A 16,843-nucleotide genomic window follows, 5' to 3' on the forward strand; every position below is an offset into this window, starting at 1 on the left:
AAGTTGACCTCTTACACCTGAAGACCTCTGAAACTATTTCAGTACCTACAGTGGAAAAAAAAATGTCCAAACAAGAACAGAAAGGGAGCTTTTCATTGCCCAGAACTATGAGAAGAGGTCTTTGTCATGTTATTGTTTTTAGATCTTTCTTCACCAGTGGTAAGAGGCTGTATTTTATTTCCTGTTATGCCTTAGAATATGCGGCTGGTACTTCAGCAATGGAGACAGGAAAATACCCTCTCTGATTTTTGGAAGAAATCAGTTTGGGAGGAGCTTTCAGTTATTGCTTTCTCACCTTTACCAAGAGACAAAGGCATTCAAGACCAGTCTTACAGAGGCTATAATCAAATAATTGTGGCTGTGCTAAAATCCCTAAAATATATTGTATCTAATCATTTTGTCATGTGAACTGATCCCTTACCTCCACTCCTCTTACATCCCCAATATCAGGCACCAAAAATAAAAGAACCCATTACCTACCCAGTTATACTTCTAAGAAAATGTAAGTAGCATTCAGTAAATAAAGGCAAGCATTTGTAATCATTTAACATTGAGAGTAGCTCTGTTATGTAGGCCTAATCTACCCCTGCTAACACCTATGTTTGTCAACAATACTTAAAATTGTTCCATTTTCATTTATGTGTCTGGGGTTAATCTGTGCTCTGCCTATTCAATCCATAGGCATAAATCTTGAAACATAGCCATATAAGAACAAAAGTCAGTCAACTAAATCTATTGTGCCATATCCTTAGTCTTCTACTGAGTGTCTTTGGGCTGCTTGGAACAATGGATGAAGGAAAAGCCTCAGAAATAACATACAGGTATAACACCTCTCCCAGATTACGGGGAGCACATCACTTTTTCCCTCTCAGCTCTTCATGTGATGGAATATCTGTCATATTGCTCAGATCTGAATGGAGTTACTTAAAATTATAGGGGTTCTGTACTGCTTATATGCAGAGGATTTGCTTCTCTATACATGAAAGAATGAGCATATTAAAGCTTCAAGGACAGTATACCATGCTATCTTTCTACACAGAAAGCTAATGCTTCTGTTACAGAATAGCTATAGTTATTAAACTTAATACTGAACAATGAATACTAACATCAAACTGCCTTTGAATGTTGCTTTACAATTAATATTTTACAGGTTTTCTTATTTATGTCTACTTCACATTTTAAAGTTATTTTAAGCTTCCACTAAATTTGTTCAATTGTTGAAAAATGGCAACATTGTGATTTCCCCCCCTAACTACCACTGTTGAAGTATTTTATAACTTACAGACTGTCATGAAATGAAAATTCCTATTTTTTATTTAAAGGAATGATTCAGAACAAAACAGATACTGATCTTATCATTTTTTTCAGGGATTACTCCAAACATGTTTTAATACAAAAGCACTTTACCTTAAAAGAGAAATCTAATTATAGCAGATATGTTAGATGAAGCTTTCTCTGTGTTTGTGAGTAATAGAGGTTTAATTGAAGAGAGACTTTTGTTTGTTGCTATTCAATTACTGAGACTACACTTTGTACAATGGAGGTGTTGAAAGAAGATCTACACAATCATAATATTATACCATCTCTTTGTTCAGTTTTTGTGGGAGAAAATTACATACATCTCAGCAGTACTTGGAAGATTACATCTACAGTTTAAATTTATTATTTGAACTCTATTCAAAACAGCATTTCATAATTCCATATTCCATACTGTGTGGCCTGAGGTTAAACTAAACAGGAAGCAGGGCAAGGGATGCCTATGACCAGTGTTTTCAGCTAGGGTGTGTGGTTCTCAGACTACTTAGGGCTCATTCATATGTGTCCATTTCTGACAGTCATGCTGGTCAAAAAGATGCTTTTCCAAGGGTGAAAATTGGCAGCACTTAGGAACAGCATTACTGCCTGTCAAAGTAGAGAAGAAAGTCCTGGATGTTCAGATCTTCCCTGTCTTTCTTGCCTTGCATGAATGATAGTAAGATGGCCATTGAGAAACAGAAAAACATCTCTTACAGAAGCTTAAAAAAAAAAAAAAAAAAGTCCAAGCTGAATATTCACCACAACTTGCAAGCCCTAAAATATTATTGACCATATGTCAGTTTTATCCGTTTATAACCAGTGAAGGCTGGAGTACACTTTTTCTGAGATGTGAGGGAAGCCAGTGAAGGGGAAGACTGTTTATAAGTAGATGCTGCTGATATATGTAATTGAAAAGGTTATAACATTGTGATATTTATCCTATCTCATCATAGTGTATGCATGTTGAAGTTGTGAGTGTAGATAGAATGATTAAGTCATAGAATGGCTTGGGTTGAAAGAGACCTTAAAATTATCTAGCTTCAACCCCCTGCTATAGGCAGGGATGAAACTTAGTGAACTTAGTCACCTAGTGACTTAGTGAAGTCAGGTTGGCCAAGGCCCCATCTCAGCTGGCTTTGAACACCTCCAGGGATAGGGCATCCAGAACTTTCCTTGGCAACCTGTTCCAGTGCCTCACTACCCTTACAGCGAAAAATTTCATCCTAATGTGTAATCTAAATCTATCCTCTTTTAGTTTAAGACCATTCCCCCTTGTCCTACCATTATCTACCCAACAGATGTACATATACCATGTTTTCCTGAGTATGAAAAGTCTGGACAGAGTTTAAGGGCTGACAGAGTAAGAGATAATAGGCAACTTATCTATGACAATGGAATCACACTAATGAAATTCCAAAGTGATTGCTTTGACCTCTTCCTTTTTTTTTTTTTTTTTTTTTTTCCTGTAGAAAAAGATAAGTCACAGGCAGGTTTAAAAGAATATATAATAGCATTCTCTTTTTTCCCCTGGACCCCAAAAAACACTCACACTCACTAACTATGATACTACAGCAAATAATGCTGACTCTTCAAAGTATTCAAAACACATGAATGAAGACTCAAGAAATAAGATTTGAAGTGAAAAAATCATTTTGAAATTTGTGTTTTCTGTTTTTGTTTTTGTTGTTTCTTTTGTTTTTGGAGTTTTTTTGTTGTTTGGTTATACATATGTAGGTTTGGGTTCTTGCTTTGTAGCTTTTGCACAAAAATTTCCACCACTATAATCACAGAATCACAGAATAACAGAATAGTCTAGGTTGGAAGAGATCTCCAAGATCACCGAGTCCAACCTCTGACCTAATGCTAACAAATCTTCTACTAGCCCATATCCCTAAGCTCTACATCTAAACGTCTTTTAAAGACCTCCAGAGATGGTGACTCAACCACTTCCCTGGGCAGCCTATCCCAGTGACTAACAACCCGTTCAGTAAAGAAGTTCTTCCTAATATCCAACCTAAACCTCCCCTGGCGCAACTTTAGCCCATTCCCCCTTGTCCTGTCACCAGGCACGTGGGAGAATAGACCAATAAGACTGAGAATTTTTTTTTGTTGTTTGTTTGTTTGTTTGTTTGTTTTTTGTTTATCTGTGTTTATTTTCCTGTTCTTAAAACTGAAATTCATATTTTACTATGTCAGAAGTATGGATGAGTGAATGGTAACTGAGAGGTAGGACAGGAAGAGCAAGACATAAGACAAAAGGGAGCAAGAAGCAAAATCTATGAGAAGGAAGAAAAGCTGAAATAGGCTGGAAATGCAAAATAAAAGTGAGGGATTTTTTGGCAGTGTAGAGCAACTTATTGAAGTTAGGCAAGCAACATATACCCAAACTTGTGCAAATAATCACTGTAAATACTCAGCAGTGCAAATTATCAGTCCAAGAGTGCCTGTCTGCATTCCCGCAGTTATTCATCTAGTCTTTCTGTGGCAGCAAAAAAATCAGCATTCTAGAATACTTTACCTTTGCTCAAAAGATCATGATTTTTAATGTTTTTTTTTTTTTTAATTTTAATGATTTTTAATGTTTTTTTTTATTATTATTTTTTTTTCTTCTTTTAATGATTTTTTTCCCTCTAATTGAAAGATGTTCTCTTCTCAGCACTGTTATTACTTATTTGTAAGAATTAATTTAAAGTATATGAATTTTAAAATATTTTTTAAAATTCATGTTCATAAAGAAAAGTTTTAAAAGTTCTGTTGTGGTTGTTGTTCCAAATTACTTCTGTTTAGAAATTTACAGTAATTCAGTTTTAAATGTGACTAAATGTTTCTGGGTTGATACAAAAGCAAAACATTAAACGTGTTTTAACTGATGCCAACTTAATTATTTTTTGGAAGTTAGGGAATTTCAATTCTTGAGACACCTGTATTATGGGAAAACTTTAAAATCTCAAAAATTTAAGAGGATGGAGATTTTTTTTTTTTTTTTTCTAGCTATCCCTCTAAATATTAATTCAGTGAGGTGTCCAGAGAAAATGAAATCCATGACCGTATTCCTAAAGGGGAATAATACATTCCTGCAAAATCCATTCTATGATTTTAAAAGTGAGGCATCTCTGAGAGAGAAAAATTCCAGCCTCAGTGTTGTTCGAGATGTCCATCTGAGAAGAATGTGTGCTTCCCTTAATGCTCTTATATTTAAAAATGAGAGGAAGGTGCAAAACCATGGGCCTGTCCTCAGAAAGGAGACTCAACTTTTACAGGGTTTTCCAGGATGAGCTTTTGATAGGTAGGATGGAAAGGTACATTATTGTTATTACTATTATTACTGGAAAGGTACTATTACAGTACTCTGTAACTGGTAGAGATCTCCAGTGGAGAGACACCAGAGAGATATTTCCTAGTATGAGTGATTCAGAAAAGAGTTGTGTTCAGAGGGAGGTACTTTTAGATCACCAGATATCTCAGCTGCAATTTTTCCATCTAAATGTGATGTACCCATTCACATCTCTCTAGCAATTTTCCAATTATTCTTTTCTACACATATATGCTTATACCTTAAGATAAATACTACTAGTTTTCAGTACAAACATTTCTAGCTCCAAACACAGCTTATCTACAGCTTAAAATCTGGATATAAGGGATACAGAAACTAAATACACAGGTTTTCAACAAACAGTATGTTCTTATGCCATCATTTACTCCTATCTCAGAAAACTGAGACATTGTAGAATTACCTTTTAACAAAGAATTCATTTTATCATCTATTTATTTATTTCTATATTTTCTTCTGCTCTTTTTTTTTTTTTTTTTTTTTTTTTTTTTTTTGCAGTTACTGATTATGATCCATTTAGGTCCAGATATCCCTGATAATTCCTGCTGTTTTCCACAGTGTAATGCATCCTATTGAACAGTAAGGGAAATCCATTCACAGTAAATATGTGCTGAGAAGGCATCTGTAACCATCAAAAAAGTGTAGTGCTGCCAGGTGGAAAATACCTTTCATCTGTTCATCAACAAACACTTATTCAATTCCAGTTAAATGCAATGGTGACGTCCATTACTTTGTCTTTAGTTGTTCCCTGGATATTTACTGTGGCAAGGTGACCTTGACAATAATATAAACATCTTCAAGATGTATTTTAGTTTAGGGAAACAAGTATAAAACTTATTTCCCAATAGTTCAGAGGTGAAAACATTAGACAGCAGAGGACCTAAGTAATAGATACTCTTTACTCTGTCACTCTAGATGGAATCCAGCTTGGCAATCCTCACAGTGCAGTAGCATAACACAGACACATGCACATGCTGGATTAAGAGTCATTTTATGTTAGGCAGAAAGAGACATAAGGACAGGTCTATTGAAAAACTCGAGTCGCTTGACTCAGCAGTAAATGTAGGCAGGATTGGGGAGTGGAAGGAAGGGAAGTGTTATTATGGGATCAATAGCTTGGTATCATACTCTGACAATACACTTGAATATCTTTTCTGAAAAAAAAAAAAAAAAAAAAAAAAAGAAGAAGGAAAACTGTCTTGTCTTCTGAACTGGTGTCATCACTCTTAATCTTGAGATACTGTAAAGTTGCTTGAACTCATGCTGCACAGACTCAGGACATTCTTATAAATATCTGTTAAAGATCACAAGGGGAAATAATCACAAGATGGGAAACCTAAATTCAGAGGAGACTAGCAGAAAAAGTTAGCTATTCATATGGCAAAAAAAGGCCCACCTGTTTAGTGATTATAGCACGCTCCCCAAGTAGATGGTAGATGTGATTGGACTTCTACCCTGAGCTAAGAGATATTGGTTTAAAATCCTAACCTAGGCAACTAACCACTAAAGTTTTGCATTTGCAGAATTCTTAATAGCTTCTTATGACTTCCATGTAACTCCCAGAGAAGAAAGACTTATTAAAACCTATATATAAGGAATTTTGGTGGTGACTTTTAGTTTTTTTAGAACACTACAAAATATTTATTCTATCTCATATGCATTGTAAAGGAATTTTAAGATTTCTAAAGATGATCAGATTTTCTTTTGCATTTCTTCCAGCCCTGCAGACTTTCATTCAGAAAACTAACTTTATACATTGAGTGAACTGATTACAGTAAGTATAGGGTAAATTAAAAAAATGGAAAGAAGCCCAGTTTGTGGTTTGAATCTCTTTGTATTATTAGACCTAGAGTGGCTTACAAAACATGGTTAATTTTGCCTGTCTGTTCAGATATATGATTTTTTTTTCCTTTTTAACCAGAAGAATTTAACAAAGACAAAAACAAAAACAATAAAATGAACAAACAAACAAAATCTAACTAGCAGAACTAATCCTGCTCTTATTTCAAAGGAAAGTTTTCTCATTTCAAAGGGAAGTTTTCTGGCTGTTTCTGACTTACCACAGTTCAATAGAAAACCATGTAGCATATGAAAAAATATAGAGATAAGTTTTGCTTTTTTCACTTTCAAAGGCCATAACATTATTTCTGGGATGACAGTTGTGCACAAATATTTAGTTTCCATGGAAAAAAAAATCATCCATGGCAAGCCATTTACTAGTGTATAATCATTTTTACTCTTTTCTTTAAACTGGTAGAAAAAAAAATAAAATGTTTTATTTCTGTTTCTTGAATTTCATTCATTACAAAATTGAGTTCCAAATATGTTTATAAACAAAGTCTATACTTATCTAGAAATGTCTTGATATTGTGGTGTAAATTAGAGATCGATTCTGCTTCCTCATCGTAACTAAATCATTGCTTACCGCTCATTGTAACAAACCTTAAGGTTAACCTCAACATAAGTCAATCAATACATCTTTATTATTCTGTGTATGTGTGTAAAACATCAAAGACTAACTGACAAGAGACAGCTAACATTTCATTTCTTGGACACAAACCCGTGAAACTTTACTATATGTTGAATGGCTGAATATTAAACAGTTTTAATGTCTTCTAATATTTCAAAGTCCGAAGAGCTCAAAAATTTGAAGTACATATATTAAACAAAACAAAGAAAATAATATGAGCTCAGAAAAATAATAATAAAAAAAAGCAAAAAGAAAAAAAGGGTATAAACTTCTGCAACCATTATAACCATCTTTTACCACGAGGATCTTCATTATATTAGCTGCCTTTTGTAAGCATCCTTATTCAGGATGGCTGATTTTCTCATTTGATGAAGTATACACACCAGAAACATCTCTAGTTGGTTCAGAGGAAGAAGCCAGTCTTAAATGCTTACTTTCTGTTCCTGTAGTACATGTATGTACAGTTAAAAAAAGCATTTTCCAGATTCAAGAAATGATGTTGACAGATTTTGGCACTTCAAATGGGAAATAAATGAAAGATTTTGTCTAGTAAACTATACACCAACTGCCCATGTTAATTTGGTATCATAGAATCATAGATTCATAGTATGGTTAGGGTTGGAACGGATCTTAAGTATCATTTAGTTCCAACCTCCCCTGCCATGGGCAGGGACACATCCCACTAGAGTAGTTTGCTCAAAGCCCCATCCAATTTGGCCTTTAACACTTCCTGGGAAGGGGGTGTCCACAGCTTCTCTGGGCAACCTGAGAGCAACAAGAGCAGAGTAAAGGGGGAGAATCACCTCCCTTGACCTGTTGGTCACACTGCTTTTGATACAGTTCAGGACACCATTGAATTTCTAGGTGGCAGATGCACATTGCCAGCTCATATAGAGCTTCTTGTCAACCAACACCCAAAAATCTTTCTCTCCAGTGCTCAGTGATGCTCTCAAGCCATTCTGCATGCAGTCTGTATTTGTGCTTGGGACTGCCCCAACCCAGGTGCAGAACCTTGCACTTGGCCTTGTTAAACTCCATGAGGTTCACACAGCTCCACCTCTCAAGCCTGTCCAGGTCCCTCAGGACGTCATTCTCTCCTTTCAGTATGTTGACCACACTACATAGCTTAGTGTCATTGGCAAACTTGCTGAGGGTGCACTTGATCCCACTGCTGATGTCACTAATGAAGATATTAAACAGCGTTGGTCTCAATACCATGAGAAACACTGCTCCTTACTGATCTCTGCTTGGACATCGTCATTGACCATAATTCTTTGAGTGTGACCTTCCAGACAATTTCTTACCCACCATGTGATACAACCTTCAAATCTATGTCTCTCCAATGTATAGATAAGGGTATCACATAGGACAGTGTGAAATGCTTTGTGCAAGTACAGGTAGATAACATCAGTTGCTCTTCCCCTATACGCCAGTGCTGTTGCTCCATCATAGAAGGTCACCAGATTTGGTTGTCTTGTTGGACACAGAAGTGAGATTGACTGGCTTATAGGTCCCTAGGTCTTTCTTTTTTCCCTTTTTAAAAATGGTGCTATATACCTTCTCTTCCAGTCAGTGGAAACTTCAGACTGCCACAGGTTCTCAAATATGATGGACAGTGGCTTAGCAACTACACCTGACAGTTCCCTATGATTGCATCTTATCAGGTCCCCTCCAACAGATATCAGTGTGATTGAAGTTGCCCATGAGGACCAGGGCTAGGGAATGTGAGGCTGCTTCTATCTGTCTACAGAGGGCCTCATCCACTTGATCTTCCTGAACAGGTAGTCTGTCGCAGACCCCCACTATAATATCACCTGCCCGTGACCTCCTTTTAAGCCTGACCTGTGAGCTCTATGCCAGCTCCTCATCCATCTCCAGACAGAGCTCCATGCACTCCAGCTGCAATTTGATATAGAGGGTGATGCCCCCTCCCCATCTCCCCTTCCTGTCCTTCCTAAAGAGCCTGTATCTTTCCATTCCCACACTCCATGCATGGAAACCATCCCACCATGTCTCCGTAATGACAATGAGGTCATAGCACTGTGGCCATGCATATATCTCTGACTCCTCTAGTATATTCCTTAAGCTACGTGTGTTAGTATAGAGACATTTGAGTTGGGCCCCTAATGAAGCTGACTTACTGACTGGAGTGGCTGGAATTCCTTCATGCTGCTTTTTAGGTGTTCTTCTGCTGACCTGTGTCTCTTCTCCAGGCTGTGGGGACCTACTTCTGACACTGGCATCACACTGGGAGGAAAGGGATAGACTGAGGTTCCCCTCCACTGGCAACTTTAGCTTAAAGCCCTCTTCACCAGCTTGGCAAACCTATGACCAAAGATGCTCTTCCCCTTCTCTTACAGATATGTCATTAGCATGATTTCTATATAAAAATTTTGATTTAATAAAAGCTTGATTACATGATGAAAAGGTAGATATATATATTTAATCATAGTATTTACAACACACCAATACTTGTTATTTTCTCTTATTCTCTTATCAAACTGTACTTAAACATTCAAAATGACATTGTTCAGCTGTTTTTTATGAAAAGAAGCTAAGGGTTATGTGAAAATAATTAGTACAAAAAAATAAAAAATAAAAAAGAGATGTTATTCAAGATTAAGAATATTGTAGTTGCAAAGTCATCTTTTTTGATGTTTTCTATTCCTACAAAGATTTATGACATCACCCTTTAATATTTACATTTTATAACTTCTACAGTTAAATCACTTTGAGATTTTAGCAGAGTGAAGGAACTGGTCTAGTGGCATATAGAATGAAATTATTTAACTAAAACTATAGAAGTGAGGACTTCCATCCACAACATTTGAAATCAGTGGGGAATTTTACTATTTCAGAGTGATAAAAATTGCAAGAGCAATCATATTTGTAGTTTTGGGAGCTGAAGCTGCCACCTATTTATAGAATCATAAAGGTGGTAATGATTGTGATTTAAAGGAAAATATTTACTAATGTTTAATTTGACTTAAGTGGGTAAGTCTTAAGATTTCTAGCTAGAAAGTATCTGCACCTGTTCAGTTTAGTTTATTTCAATATACTTCAACTATTAAGAAAAAATATATATATATCTTAAAGATCTTTCAGAATTTGTTTGGCTATTACTTGAAAATTTAAAATTTTATTAAAAATAGCTTCTTTTACAGATAATGTTATTCCCTCTGAATGTTTTAAAGTTACACTCTTCTGAAATTTAGTTGTGATAATTTGAATATGTTAACTGTGTCTTTTTTCCCCTCAGCTATCTATGTAAAGCCTCCGGTCTTCCTCTTTCAGGAGACTGCTGCTGCTTCTCATCTTCTTAAGAGCAATCTTCAACTTCGTAGGTAGTTTAACCTTTTGCCTGAATGACTCTCTTGTTTTATTCCTTAGTTAGTTAGCTATTCCTAGTTTGTCTACCCTGTCTACCCTAGGCCTTCTTACTCTGTTCTTGTAGCTTATGAACTACAGTGTAAATATGTTTTTTATAGTCATCTAAAGTCTTCAGCCTCTCTTTAAAGATATAACACATGATATTAGAGACTTTTTTTTTTTTTTTTTTTTTTTTTTTCCCAGCTGCTGTCTACTGTTATATTTATACTAGAACCCCTTCAAATCAGATGTCATGAAAATAGGTTGTGATTATTCCCTAAATAGTGTAGGAGATAACCTTGTTATATATATTTAGAATATATTTCAAAAAGTCTCAGAATCATGACCAGTGTTCATTTTACACAAGGGACACAAATTAGCTACGTAGAACTAAACATGAAACAAATTGCCCGTGAGCCTCTACTCTGTCAACAATGCCTGTGGAGAGAAGTAGGTTGGAAAGGAAAAAAGCCACCAAAGATGAGGATAGAAAGACAGGACAGTCAGTATTTGGATGCAGTGGCTTCTCATTAAGAAAGGAGGTGTTTTATTAAGTAGTTTTCTATGTGAGTCAAATAAATTGGTTTCAGTTTAAGAGAAATAGTGGTGGATTAGCCTTGGCTAACAGACAAACTCCTGCGAAACTGTTCCCTCACTCCCACTACCAGCACTACCAGCAGAATGATAACATGGAGAAAGTATGAATGGAAAATAACAAACAATTTTTAAAAGAGACTTAAAGAGCAAATTAGCCAATGTTAGTTTAAATAGTCTCGGTTAGAACTAAAAGGAAATATGGATAGCCAGATGAAAAGATGTCACCAGAAGTCACACTTCACAAATCTGATAAACCTCTTTGAAGAAATCAGTGCAAATCATAGAAGTGAAGCTGTTGATATACTGGAAATTTCAAAAACTTCACAAGATATTTCACAAAACCTGTTCATGAAATTAATTTGTCAGGGAAGAAAATGAAGCTTTATTTTCCATTGTTAATAAATGGATAAAAGTTAGGAAATGGGGTATGAATTCTTAATCTTTAAAGTACAGAGGAGAAGTCAGCAAGAATGTGTGCAGAGATCTTGTGATACTGAATTACATTTGTAAAATTATAGGTTAAATGATGATAAATGAATAGTAAACTATATGAGGAAACATAACCCTAACTATACACAGAGTGACCTGAAATACTTAACACTAAAGAAAGAAGACTTAGATAGCTTTGGAAACAGCAGCTAAATGTTCAACTCATCTGACAGATAGATGCTTGAGATGTGAAAGATTATAGAAATAGAATAGAGAACACAGGAAACCACAGTGTTAATATAGTGATTTCACAATTTAAAATATTGCATCCAGATCTATTTCTAATTCTAGATACCATATTGCATAGCAAAAGGAAGCCATCAGTGTTTTATGGCAGGAAAGAAGATCCTGCAAATGCTGGATGCCACAGCTTTTTGAAGGTAGTACTTGCTGGAGGAATTTTAGATGAGATATGCTGATACATTTTGAAAAAAGTCTTTCACAATATAAGCAAGGAATTGTTTTGTGTTTCATGCACATTTGGTTTATAAATTTACATCTAAAATTCCATCCTTAAGTCTTGCTCAGTACATATTCTCTCTCTCTCTCTTTCTCTCTCTCTCTTTCTCTTTCAGAATTAAGCAAATGCATTATGTTAGAAACAAGATTAATTAGGATATTCTGACAAATTAAGTTACACTATGCTTTTAGAGGTCCTAAGTCCAAATAAAATGTTTATTGAAATCACTCTTGAAGAACCATAGCCTCAAGACATATTTGATTGACAGTGTCTGGGGGAAGTATTCTGAGAGATACTTCAGGGAAAAAAAAAAAAAAAAAAAAAAAAAAAAGACAACACCAAGCTGGGGGGAAGTGTCAATCTGCCATTGGGTAAGTAGGCCCTGCAGAGGGACCTGGATAGGATGGGTTGATGGGGAATTGGCAGAAGCCAAAGGGATGAGGTTCAAAATGGCTCAGTGCTGGGTCACAACACTTTGGTCACAACAACCCCACGCAACACTACAGCCCTGGGGCATAGTGGCTGGAAAGCTGTGCCGAAGGAAAGTGTCTGGAGGTGTTGGTTGATGCTCACATGAACATGAGCTGGCAGTGTGCCCAGGTGGCCAAGAAGGCCTACAGCAGCATGGCTTGTATCAGGAATAGTGTAGACAGCAGGACTAGGGAGGTGATCGTCCCCCTGTACTCTGCTCTGGTGAGGCCGCACCTTGAGTATTGTGTTTACCTTTGGGCCTCTCACTACAGGAAAGACATTGAGGCTGTGGAGCATGTCCAGAGAAGGGCTATGAAGCTGGTGAAGGTCCTGGAACACATGTCTTATGGGGAGCAGCTAGGGAAAGTTTTTTGTTTTGTTTTGTTTTGTTTGTTTGTTTGTTTGCTTGCTTGTTTTTTAGTCTGGAGAAGAGGAGGCTCAGGGGAGACCCTATTGGTCTCTACATCTACCTGAAAGGAAGTTGTGGGGAGCTGGGGATCAGCTTCTTCTCTCATATAACTAGTGATAGGACAAGAGAGAATATTCTCAAGTTGCTTCGGGGAGGTTTAGTTTGGAGGTTAGGAGATATGGTTGCCCAGGAAGGTGGTGGAGTCACCATCCCTGGGAGTGTTTAATGAAAAGCTGGACATGGTGGTTAGGGACATGGTTTAGCGAGTGATGGTGGTGGTATGGTGGTGGTTGGATCCTGTGATCTTGAAGGTCTTTTCCAACCTTAATGATTCTATGATTCTAAATAACATGGAAATACTTATTCGCTTATACTACCAACCAGAAAGCATTCAGAACTGATACAAAGTATATTGCTATACCAAAGGTGTCATGTTTTCACCAGTGATTTTGAAAGGGACAGTGCATTCAGCTTCATTCTCTTTAATCCTCAGGTATATTCTTACAGTCATAAGGGTGCAGTTGACAATTGAGATGTTTCAGTAGAAAATGTGAATGATGTAGAAGGTACTAATAATGTGATCTCCAAACAGGGACAGGGGAAATTCCCTATAGTTTATGGGTACCTTTGGGGAGAGTAAAATGAATAATCCGAATGTAGACAAACAAAAGCACAAGTCTTCACCTGACAACAATAACATATATGGGGAAATGAGAGGGAGGATGAAAAGAGAAACCACCAAACAGGCCAACACCCAAGAGAGAGGATAATCAAAGCTTCAGTGGAACACTAAACAATGTAGAGAAATGTGTGACTAATTAGTGCTAATTATTTACCTGAACCAGCACCTGATTGTGATGCTATGCAAAGCTGTCCATTGAAATGGGTAAAGAAGTATTAAAAATTACATAAATGAAGATTAAGGAGTCTCACTTAGGAGATATTATGGCAATAAACATAAAACTAAATTACCCATGAATAACTTTCATGAAGATGTTGCCAAAATTATTGTAAAATTATAGAATGAATACTACAGATTGTAAATTCCCATGTCAAGGATGATAACAAATTCTTCAGATGTGGGAAAGGAATTTGCAGGTGGTTTTGCGCTGTTTCCCATGTCCTTGAATTAGAGATAATGAGGAAACAAGCTAGAGACAAGTGCACGGAGAAGCTAGACCAATGATAAACTGTTGTTGGTGCGTACTGTAGTTAGTTGCCTATATATACTCTGTTGGAACATGCAATAAAGGAGGACGATTATACTTGCATTGAGGTTGCATCGTTACTCTGGGACCGTCTCCCTTTCCAACATCTGGTAGCAGAGGATGGTTCCTCGCCAGATAGTTCAGCTCGACTGAGGTCTCCGAGACTGCGGTAAGCAGCTAGAGGAGGGGATTGGGAAAATAAACGGCTGAGAGGGTGCTGCTTGGCAGACATGGGTCAGGGTTGCTCCCTACCTCTCAGAGGAAGCGCAGCCATAGAAGTGGAGGCTGCAGCATTGTTGCTCGCTGGAATACTCTCTAAGAGAGGTATCGAGACAATGGGAAAGAAACTGATCAAATTGATCAAGTTAGAACAACGATGAGGACGATTATACTTGCATTGAGGTTGCATCGTTACTCCGGGACCGTCTCCCTTTCTGACATTCAGAGACATTTATTACAGAAGAAAATGAGTTTTTGGCCTACACACACACACACACAGACACACACACACACAAAGTTTACATGCTTACTGAAAAGACATCTTAGTTGACATCAAACATATACAGATTAATATCAGCATAATGTGGGTCTTGCTAATCCATCTTGAAAGCACAGACCTCTAATCTACAAACAGAAGACAATAAACCTGGGGAAACGGAGATGGTTGTATATTCTGCCTTTGCTCCTTGATAAGTGAACACTGATAATGGAAGTAAACCAGAACTACTTTGAGTATGTCAGTCTAATCAATATAAACAAAAGTAACTAATTGTGGATTATGATTTTCAGAACTGCTGCTGATCTTAGGAAGTCAGAGAAAATAATTAAGATTACCATTATGAGGTATCTGAAAGCCATATTCCTAGCTGCTTCTGCTAGAAATGGGAATTTTTTATGTGAAACTCTATTTAGTGTAAAGAGATCAGGATAGTGATTCCTGGATTAGAGATCATGTTATAGGTCATTAAATATTGTTTTAATGTTAAAAAAATACACTTGGATTCTTTTAAAAGTTAGAAAACCTTAGAAAATGGCCAAATATGTTTACTTTATGTCAGATGATGTAGTGACATTCAAAATGCTTTTGATATGATCTGGTAATATGGGTCAAATTTGGCAAAAACTTTGCTTATGCACAGGAAAATCTGACTACCTGGAAAATATGTAGTCAAACTGGGGAGGGACAAAGGAAAAAAAAAAATAGTCTATGCTCTTGTTCTGGATTATCATTATCACTTTCATTTAAACTAATCCCAAGAGGTGTATGTTGTAGTATTGGTGCTGGACAGTAGAGGGCACTGCCTATTTGTTCTGAAGTGAAGGGGAAAACGGACGTTCCTGAACGCATGCAGCTTCGTGGTGTACCCTGCCCCTGGGGCCATGACGGGCTGTTGCAATCTTTTTTCCTTTGCTTTCCTTTAAATTACCAGAAGTTGATGCACACTTCCATTGGGCAGGACAAATTGGTGATAAGGAAGAAATCCTTCTATCTCCCGCATCAGTACATGTTATTTCTGCAGCTCCAAGGCATGCCTTCAATCTGTTATTGTACTTGGAGCTGTGCTGGAAAACAATGAACTTATAATTTGCAACACAGCTTTTTGAGGAATGAGTGTTGCTAGTTTTACATTGTCTTGGAGCAGAAACCAGCTTGTACTCTCTACTCCATCTTTGCAGGTGTTAAATATTTTTTCATTCATGTTCATTTTTTCTTCCATTTTCTGAAGGACTTGCCTTAACTGAATGCTGCAAGTTTTGTCAGCAGAGACCTGGTCTGATAAACTGTTCTAAGGAAGCTGATTTTCTCATGCAACCTGGGAAGATGAAATGGTTATAGAACTTATATGACTTGACTACAGTAACACCAAGCATTAGAGATTAATTATTGCTTGAATAAGACCAACTATACTCATTGCTACCTGTATGGAATCAGAAAAGTTTGGAGCATAGGGTGAGGACTAAATAAACTGTCAATGATGCTACTTTTGTAAATCTACAAGACTGAGAAATTCACAACAAACAAGGGAAGCTGTGCTGATGATGGGAATCTACACAGACACAGACACACAGACACACACAAACAGACACACACAGACACACAGACACACACACAAAAAAAAAAAAAAAGAAATAAAAGCTATTATAATCTTGCCAAAGAAATAGAAACTCTGTGGAAAGGACTGATATTTTCTTCTGGTATTACCATAGATCCCAGTCTAAAATATGTGATGTTTCCAGGAGAGAGTGAGTTCTGGTTTGGACATGAATAGTTACAGCCATAGACATTCTGTAGTAGTACACTGGTTTTGTTGTTGTTTGGTTTGGTTTGTGTTTTTGCCACACTGTTGAACTAAAACCAAAACTGAAATACCCTCAAAATCCCACATGTGCACACCAAAACAGGCTATTGAAATAACATGTTAGTCTCTTTTTATTTACTATAGCTATCTGACAGGCAGTAACAACTCCATGCCTGAATGTAATTCTGCATTAGTAGAATTCTGGCACTTGGATTTATTTTATTTTATTTCTTTAACCAACAATCATAACAATTCTGAGAGGATCACAGCATTTGTTTCCCAGAGAAAGTACTTTTGAAAGAAAATATTGAGAAAAGAATAAGCACAATATATTTGCACACTGAATGAAAATGGAAATCCTGCTGTGAAAGACATATTCAAAACAGCTACAGATAATTTGCTGACAGTATGAGAAAAAAAAAAAAAAAAAAAAAAAAAAAAAA

This window comes from Oxyura jamaicensis, chromosome 2 (genome assembly GCF_011077185.1).
Source record: "Oxyura jamaicensis isolate SHBP4307 breed ruddy duck chromosome 2, BPBGC_Ojam_1.0, whole genome shotgun sequence".
Taxonomy (NCBI): domain Eukaryota; kingdom Metazoa; phylum Chordata; class Aves; order Anseriformes; family Anatidae; genus Oxyura; species Oxyura jamaicensis.